The sequence below is a fragment of the Opisthocomus hoazin genome, chromosome 1, assembly GCF_030867145.1.
Source record: "Opisthocomus hoazin isolate bOpiHoa1 chromosome 1, bOpiHoa1.hap1, whole genome shotgun sequence".
In the NCBI taxonomy this organism is placed as follows: Eukaryota; Metazoa; Chordata; class Aves; order Opisthocomiformes; family Opisthocomidae; genus Opisthocomus; species Opisthocomus hoazin.
Window position 1 is genome coordinate 11,532,073 of NC_134414.1, and position 9,792 is coordinate 11,541,864.

At 45.7% G+C, this 9,792-nt stretch overlaps 1 long non-coding RNA gene across 1 annotated transcript; it reads left to right on the forward strand.

The window, feature by feature from the left end:
• Positions 1-1,521: 1,521 nt before the first annotated feature.
• Positions 1,522-5,030, forward strand: LOC142361784 (uncharacterized). The gene is made up of 3 exons (XR_012764392.1): positions 1,522-1,659; positions 1,770-1,993; positions 4,890-5,030. It is a non-coding gene; the product is annotated as an uncharacterized LOC142361784 (long non-coding RNA).
• Positions 5,031-9,792: the final 4,762 nt, after the last annotated feature.

Sequence of the window (9,792 nt, forward strand, 5' to 3'; positions counted from 1 at the left end):
TGTTACCTGTAGACGCAAGGCATGGTAAGGTCATTCTTGCAGCTTGAGAGTGGGTTGTGTTGTCCATGCAGACAGAGCTAGGAACTCTTCTGACACTTTGCTTTGAGCTAGGGTGTTCGCCTCTAGGGTTTGGTTCCGGGGTGCTTTGAGAACCTCAGTTTCCTTGCTGTGAAGAAAGAGATGTGCAGGGGGAAGAGCATGGTGTGCGCAAGGGAGTAACCTCTGTATGCAGTGGATGTACCTGAGACACAACTGCTTTAGATATATCTTGACTACGATTGCACAGGTGGCCCATATTTTAGCAACTGGTACGGGATTGGGTTAGAGACTAAAACACTAAAGTGCTGGTGTGTATGTGGGGTCTAAGTGCCTGTTCTCCCTTTATACTCAGCGGAGATCCAGCTAATACAGACCATGGAGCCTTCAGCATAATTTGGTGTATCCTGAAGGAGTCACCTAACAGTCAACCAAGTGGTTTCCAGACTTCATTGACTGTGACTATGGGAGACATCATCCATATTTACCATAATGAAAGCATAGTCCCTAGTTCACGTGCAGACACCTACAAGCAGGTACCTGAATCCCACCCCAGTTTCCCTTGCAGTGCACACCTCTGGTGCCTGTTCGCTTCTTGGAAACCTTGTAGGAGTCAAAATTTCAAGCAATGACATTATCTTTCATCAAAGTCCCCCAAAACAGAATTATCTCTTACGTACCTGAGTTTGAAAATCTTGACCACTGTTGTTATTCTCGGATTTCACCCTCTAGACAGTTCGGTTTGTCTGGTTCTGGGTATGGAACAGAAACCTAACACCAAAATATTTCTCCAAGCTTTGCTGGCTTCTCCATGAATACCATCATGTGTGACTCATGCTCTTTGGCATGGATAAGTAGCTAGATTTAAAGTATGATTTTGTACTTCTTCTGATTTCCAAATAAAGCCTAATGGAAAAATATTATTTATCCATGCACTTTGTGCATTAAACAATACAGTGTCTTGACTGCAATAAAAAATCGTTTAATTACCTATATTAAAAAAAACAACAATATTTTTGCCAAGCATTTTTAAATCTGAAAAATCTGAGTAAGTTCCTCATTAGTGCGATCTTTTCTGATTAGGCCTGGCAGGGCAATATTGCCCTGCTGTGCCAGTGTCCTAAAGCTAGGCTACCTGGGAGGGGGTTTGGGATGCGTCTCAGTGGAGATTAGCAGGAGCTATAAAGCTTCTGACCTTTTAAACACGAAAGCAAAATCTGAAATCTCCACTCGTAAGTATTCATAACTTTAAATCTCAGGCTGTGTCTTTAACCTTGTCTTTAATTAGACACCCGGGTAGTATCACAGCAGAAATAACCCGGTGTGTCAGCACCAACGTAGCCTTCAGCAGGAGACGCAGATGCTGTCTGGCAGCCTGGCTTCCTCCAACACTTGCATTCCTTCTGTCTGCACTCACCTTCCCCACTGGTATCTGACACTTCACCCCGGGCGCTGGTGGTGGAATAGGGAAAACCATAAAGAAATTCAAGAAGGAAAACACAAGCTTGGTAAAGTTGCAGCCAGCACATTCAGAAAGAAAAGGAGAGGAATGCTTTGTCTGCGCAACATGCTTTCCAAACCCAAGTCAGACAATGTTGGATTGGTCACCCTTCAGAAAAGGAGGTTTGTCTTGTTGCTTTTCATAGTTGTGCCCTGTTGTCACCCCAGCCAGTTCCTCTGTGTGACCTTAGGAAAGTCACTGAATCACTCTCTTGAATTCTTCTTATCTACAGCATTATCCCTCTGCCCTGCTTTTTGCTCTGTCCCCTTGGTCACACCAGCCAGGCGGAGGAACGCAACCCAGCACGGTGCTAACGTGGTCGCGCAGCCTTCGGGTCGAAGCTGGCTGACGTCCCTGCTGCTCTGAGCACTGACAAGTGAGTCCTGTCTGCCCGAGGTGACCCATGCAGATTTATCCAAAGTGACCTGGCCTGAATGCTGGAAGTCATCGGTGCAGGTGAATTTATCCTCCTTTGCTAGAAGGCAAATGGTGTGTGAAAAGAAGGCGTATTATCCGACTTTACTGACAGGACATTCAGCTATGAAATGCTTCCATGTCTTTAACATTAATCTGCTTGCTATTATGGGGATTGCCTCGTACTATAAGGGCCTTGCACAATGCTTATCTCAGGGGGGTTCTTATCTGAATTGCTCTATGTAGGTACTGTTGTAAGGGTGACAATTATAATACAAAGCTCTGGAAAGAATAATAACCTACATGTCCTTCTTTTCCATATTTAATGGTGTTTCACTCATTTCCCAGTGTTTAGGGAAATTCAGTTTTTTTCTAGTGGCTGTTTTTAGCTTTGTTTAGGAAGTTCAGGTTCATCTCAGTGACATTGTCTCAGAGGAAGAACTACTTAGAACTGTATAAATGATGAGTGTTTTGAAGGAAAATGAAGTGCCTTCGTCACTTGACTTCAGATGGCAAATATCCATCAAAAGTGAACTGCAAATATTTTAATCCAGAGGTGACCTTGCAGCTGAGACAGAAACAACAATTCCTTGCAGTGACGGAGACTGAGTCACATTTTGACAGAGCTGATCCGGGCAGGAAGGATTTGCCTCATTCCCTCAAGGTGCTCAGGGACAGAAGTTGTCTGATCTCCTCTAGTAGCCAGACTCCAGTGAGGATGAAAAAAAAATTTTATTATGTCTTGACCTTTATCTTAGCTTTTTGTTAGTACCAATAAAATGGGCTTGACCACTGGCACCGGACGCTGTCCAGGAGCCAGTGAAGGCACCTGTGTTCACGGAAACCCAAAGCGTGGGGAAAGCAAGCTGAGTTGGACTCCTATTGCCTGCACATTCTGATTCGAACAGGGAATCACAGCAGGTCAAATGGGAGGCCATGCAGGCATGGGTCACCAAGGCCTCATCCAGGACGAAATAAAGGAATTTCTTAGCTTGCCAGAGATGGAAGAAGGTGGTTTCAGACAGTGTGGTCCTGCAAGTTCTGAGAAAGGCTCTAAGTTTCTTAACATGGGGATAGCAGGGAGATGTGTGCTGTGGAGCGATGTGAGGTCAGTGTCCAAGTGAGCTCTTTAAAGGGATTCACCTTTTTGTCCAGCATCACTTTGGTCTTGCTTGGGTCCATCGGAGCCGTTGCTGTCTGTGAGGCCATTCGCAATGACGCTGAGAGGCGTGTAGTTAAGGGTCGTCACTTCTTGGCTAAGGCTCTGGACTTAATGGTCTCAGACACCAGTGTTGCACCAGTATGAAGGAGAGGCACAACCAGCGTGAATATTTTCCTGACACTCTCCAGGCAGAAGCCATGGTTCAAGCTGTTACCTCACTGCTGGAGAAAAATAGTTGGACCACCGCAGTGCTGGGGACCTGCTGCGGCACTGCTACTGCACAGTGCCCTGGAGCACCCCAGGCCGGCAGAAGAGTCCCTCGGAAAGGGCATGCAAGTCTTAGCAGAGGCCATAGCCACACAAAAATCATTTTTTTCATGCCACTAGAGCAGTCCCTGTGTTCCTGATGAAGCATTACATGTTTGCAGTTAGTTTTGGTACCATTACCAGTTAGTTTGCTATCATTCTCTGAGAAGTCAACAGCTTCCACACACAGTAAAGAACTTAATAAAACTAGAAACCATAAGCTGCAAAGGTTCTGAAGATGTTTGAGTAGGTTTTTTGCCAGCCCGGGAAGAGACACTGCAGTCCCAGCTGCCGAAAGAAAAGAAGCATCAGCAAAGAGCCACGTGACAGCTCCTAAACAGGAATTCGCTGTTTACAGATCAAGGCAAGGTAAAGAGGAGCTCACCACTTCAAAAATGTGAACAGGCCAGTGTAAAACATTTATGAGAATTAGAGGTACAGACAGAAGCTGAGCCAGCCAAACAAACAGCCAGAACTGAGCAAAAAAATTAGACAAGTTAAGTAAAGCTACTCTTCTGTTGCACGCAAGATGTTAGCTAAATCTGGGGAAGTCTTAATGGGAGCAGGGTGAAGGCTAGGATCCAGGTGGAGTTTTGTTCATCTGAAAGCATGCTAAACTTGGGGATTTTGTATGTGGTGGCTATTAAGTGACTATGGAAACATGTAAACACTTCTGGCCCTTGCTTGTGCAGCAGACTGAATTCCTGTGTATAGACAGGACCTTACCGACCGACTCGATTGACTCAAATAAACTTGCACTGCTTCTTCACCTTGCGAGGTCTGCAGGGACAACACGTTCCCAGCACTGAAGTGGTTTCTGGTGTACGGATTATAAACACAATTGTATATGAAAGTCCAAACACAGGTTATTGGTGATGGAAAAGAGAGAGAAAGCCAAACCTGACTTTCAGATTCAGGTTCAGTTTATAGACTGCAGGAGGAATGTCTGGGGTGAAATCCTGAACCCACTGTAGCTAATCAAAGTTGTGCTGTTGGGTTCAGTGGAGCCACCCTTGATTTTCTCATGAACTTGGCTCTCTTGCTTCAAAGATAGGCAAGGCACAGATAACCCTGACTGCTCTTACTGCCAGTAGCTGTGCACAGTGCAGCTGACTTTTTGGACTGAGATTTGTGACTTACTCAGGTATGAAACCATAAAAATTCATCAGGCAGAAAAAAAACACGATTCCCATGGTCTCACCTGGTGAAATGTGTAGAGACCAGACTGTAATGGGAAGGTGGAGAAAGCAGGTGGGAAGCCCTTTTTTTTTCTTCCTTTCTTATTTTGTAAGGAGCATGTATGTGAATAAACGTCTCCATGTCCACAGGGGCTGTCTGATGCCAATACCTCTTTCTGCAAGATGGGCCAAAAAGAGGTGGTTATTTTCTTCAACATGTTGGCTTTGATTTTTTCTGAAACTTAGTTTTATGATGCCGTCTGGAATTAATAAAATTTCCCTTTGTTTACAGCAGCCTCACTTTGGACTGTATTTTGACTTTGATTATATTAGAAAAGACTTTTTGCAAGGACTCATCTCCATGTGACTCTTGGCCCCGCTTCCATCGCAGTCTTCAGCAATGTTGTGGCTGCCCTGGGATGCTTCTACACAAGCTGCTTTGATTTATCCCCAGTTTGTATGACTTTAATTCAGCTCAAGGCTGTTACACACTGGTTTCACCGCAAAAATTAAACTTGCTTTGTGTCATTTACAGCTTCATCAGGATCGTTTTTTTTTCCTGTGTGAATAAAGAGACAAGGGAGTGGTAGGGGATAAAGGGGAGGGGGCGTTTACCGACAGCTGAATGCCTTCCTGGCCTCGTCTTAGCTTTTCCTCACATGCACTTTGATTTTGTTAATATTGTTCCTCCAGAATCATGTTGCTTTTTGGAAGCTGATTTGCCTGTGTGGAGCAAACCAGACCTCAGTCAGAATGGCTGTGGAGCTGGGAGATACCTCCTTTCTGGGATGGTAGTTTCACACTCTTCTACCATACGCAATGAACTGAATGAGGGTCAGGGTATGTAGAGTAGAAGGAACTCCTAGAAAAACATAGATTTATTGTCAGAGCCCCACAGAATTAAAGGAAAAATGCTTTAGTCTGGGTTTATTGGCATTTTTCCCAAGTCCTGCTAATACTGACAGAGGCCCAATCTTGGTATTTCACTTTGTGCTTTTCCACTGTTGCAAAGATGATGGAAACTTTCCCTAAGAGTGAGTGCACGTGCTGGGGAGAGGAGGGAAGGGCCACGAAGGCAGCAGCGCTGCAGTGCGGTCCCGGTTTTCACCATCACGACTTGAACATCCCTTCAACGGCAATATTTTCTGCAGAGGGGCAGGAAAGTGGAGAGGTGAGTGAGATTCATATTCTCCCCCCACTTCTTTGTGTCCCAGCCTCCTGGTGAGCACAGCGTGGCTGGCATCGGGACTTCAACCTTCATGACTGCTAACAGAAAAGCTGGTGTCTCGTGTGAGGCTGATGGAGACACGGAGAGGCAGTGCAAATATTTAGATTTCTAATAATATCGTTAGTGCTTCAAAAGACTCGCCTTTCCCCTAGACTGCAAGTGACACCAGACTAAAGGCGACTGGCAAACAGCATGGAGAACCCACTTGGCATTTTCTTCTTCATTCGTAGTGTTTGCCTTTCTATCAAGAAAATATTTTTAAAATACATATGTTTGATATGCAAAGACATTCTTGATATGATCAAAACAAGCCTCATAGTCCTGACCTGCTCGTCTCCTGGCACAGGACCGGAGCTACCTGCTGTCATCCCAGATGTTTTCTCCAGCGAAGGATGACCTCACCAGCAGCCCCTCATCGCACGGAGCAGCGGAGCGTGGTGCCTGGTGGCTGGGGCCCAGCTATCTGGCTTCAAAACCGGGAGCAGTGTGCGCAGAGGACATTGCACACAAGGTCCTCAGCCTTGCTTATGGCAGGGTTTGTCAGGCAAGAAAATACACTGATGTGGATGCCTGGCTTTGCCCAGGTGGTGTTCTGTGCTGGTCTGCACCCCGTGGATGTACGGCCTTGGTGGGTGTTAAATCATGGTCTTTCTCCAGAAATTCATTGTACAAAAATCTATATGCTCAGATAGGACTGACAAGACCTTCACAGTGAGGGAACCACCATTGAAAATGGCCTGTCAGTAGACACCCCCTGGATATGCTTGAAAGAAGCGAAAAGAGGAAAGGGATAAAAGAACGTTAGCTTAAATATGAACAGATTAGTAACCATTAAAGGGCCTGGGGACACTTATATTCAAATTATATAGGCTTAAACCAACACTAACAGCCCGGAAAACCAAGACCGACGAAGCAAATGTGCATTGAAAGTAACTGTCCTGCCCTCAACCCTGCTAATGGCAATGCACAGCCGTCTCCTGCAGTAGCTGAAGTGATTTTCAAGGATAACCTAGGCAGGGCGTTTCATGCTAATCTAATCCATGAGTGAGGGCTATCAGACACCGACACCCCCGTCTGCCAAATTCAGGCTGCCTAATGCTTCCCTGACCTTGGCTCTGGTTACCATATGAATCCGCGCAGCGCCGGAGAATTGGCAGCGTGACAGCAGCGCAGGCACTTCATCTTCCAGGCATTTTCTTCAGCATTCCTGTGAAAAGGAGGGGTTGAGGGGGGGTATTAAGACTCCCGGTTTACAGAGGGAGGAGAGGTGACAAAGGGCTGTGCCCTGGGCTGGGGGCCGGCTGCTCTCGGGGCTGGAATTCAGGCTCAGGAATGTTCTAAGGCAAAACCCTCTCTGCATCTCTTTCTGCTCCCCTGACTGTTCTTGCGGTCATAGAAAACACAGTGTAGTCCATTTCTAATATTGTGATGCCTTTTTTTTTTCTTTTTCCTTATTAGAAAATAATCTCATCAAGACAGGAATCACCTTCATTTAACATCTTCTCACAGCCTCTGCTAGCCTTGAGCCAGGAGCTGTGTCAAAGCACATAGCTGGGATTAACTCCTTGTGCTCCTTTACTTCGATATAAAGCAGAATTTATGCAGGATCTCCAGCAGGGTGGAGTGTTTTTTCTTAAATTTCTTTTAGCAGCTCTTCAAGACACTGTGGTACCCAGGAGATAACATTAAAAAAAAAAAAAAAAAATTAAAAAAGCTCTAAGATGGTATTTTTAGTCTGGGATATTTCCACGCTGGTTTGCTAGCACTGCGATCCTTTGCTTGCTTTCTGGGACAGAGGGAGGCAGGAATTTGACCGTTTTTTTTTTGGTAAAGGGATAGCATGCACTCTTCCCCTCTGGTGAAAACAGTATTAACATGAATTGGGTCAAAGGATCTCGGAGGTAGACTTCACGTTGAATCAGAGATTCGTCCCGTAGTGTGGATGGAGAGGTGTCACCGTTTCATCGCCTTTCTCTCTGGAAGAGGTGTCCGGGGTCCGGCAAGAGCAGTGGTTTCTGTGCCCGCCGCGTGGCCTCGCCACAGACTCTGGAAGCAGTCAGGTTTGCTTCCAAGGCTTCCTCCGCCGGCCTCTCAGAATCGGGGCTGGCCCTCGCTTGGCTTTCTGTCTGACAAGCAAACCAGCGAGGGAAAAACAAAAGCCGAGGTGTAAACAGAGTCTTTTCTTTTCCTCATATGATCCTGCGAAGCGCTGAGTATTTTCACCCCTCTAATGAAACCCTGGCTCCGTGCAATGCGCAGAGCATTCGAGTTCACTGAGTATTCACTGGCGATTACGCAGATTCGGGTCAGTACTTGGCTGAATTCAGCCCGGGCTCCTCACCAGGGCCGCGGGGAGCAGCTTGCCCATCCCGGGGGGCACCCGGCAGCTCATCCCGGCCGGTTTATAACCGGTTCTGTTTCAGCCTGGGTTTGTTGCATTCGTGGAACTCCCTCTGCTGGATACCTTCGCGGGATGTTTTTGTTGCTGTGGTTGATGTAGCCCCCTTGCTGAGGCCTTTTTCCTAAGGACAGAGTGTGAGCGAAGGGAGAAGAGTCACATTTTGCTAAATGAGGCTAAAAAATGAGGATTAAGGGGTTAGATTTCCCTGTAAACCACCGGTACTGAGGCTTTTCAGCTCTGACCACCAAGTCTTTTTCACTCACTTTCCCCTGTCTCCTTCCAACCGCTGTGATGCTCAGCACTGCTGTCACACGCTGTATAAAAATATTTAAAATTAATCAGACCCATATTTTTCTGGCTGAACAGGCAGCTGACCTGGGAGAACAGCAGATCCTGGTCTGCTCCCAGTCATGTCTTCTTTTCTGAAGATTAATGGCAAATACAGAAGCAAATCCCAGGGCAAGGGAGCAGTGCCTGTGCCACCTGTTGCCCAGGGCAGTACCTTGACCACTAAGCTGTTTTTGTTTCTTCTTGGGTTAATTCCTATTAAATTAATTGCCGAGCAGAGCTGGTCCCAGTGGAGGAAAGGAAGGAAACTGCAGCCAGAGCTGTAGCTTGGTGGTTGTGAGTTTGGTGGGAAATGTCTGTGTGGTCCCCCCCAAGCTGCACTGATGCTGGGTAGATACACAGAGGTCCTTGGAGGTGTTAGACCTGCTTGGAGGTGTTCACGTAGATCATCTCTGGAAGAATGAGAAACCCAGGTCTCTCAAGGCCAGCCTACAGAGAGGGACATCCTTGTTCCCAGCCAGAAGAACCCCGGCAGCAGGCTGACTGTGTGTCAAAACAAACCTGAGAAGAGCAATTCCTTTATGTAAAACCAGGATGCCACAGGTACCTAGAATGGAAGTAACCAACCCCAACACATCATTAATCGAGAACCCAAGCACCTAATTGATCAAGAAGAATCAGATTTATGCATTTGATGACTTTATTTAGTGGTATCAGTCAGAAATGTTTGAGATGTGAGAAAATGTTTTAATGAAAGCAAAATATGAAATACAAATTATTGTGTTGTCAATACAGCTGTCAAAATATCAACAATGACCAGCACATACTGAGAGCTAGCAGCAGTGCTCATGGGCTTTCCTTGGACTGCTGAGCTATTTTCACAAATAGCTCTCTGGTATGAAATGAAAGTCATGGAAACTTCTACAGCTAAAAATACAATGGTCATTTTATACAATGAAAGAGGGATCAAGATTTATTTATTTTATTTTCTTCACCGATATGCACAGCTGTAAAGTAGATTTATCAAGGTCAGTCTTTCATTTGATAGAAATCAGCTCTTCAGTTGACTTACTAGTGACACATACAGAGCTACTGAAACACGCTGAGATTTAAGAGGCGAAACACAATATACAGCTTTGACTTGGCAAGATAAACATATCAGCTTTAAGCATAAATACTGCTGATCAATTGCAGGTGAAATCTGAATAACGATAATGGAATTTATCCAGGTCTGAATGCAGAGCTGCGCTGCTTTTCGTTGGCCTTCTCCCAGAATAA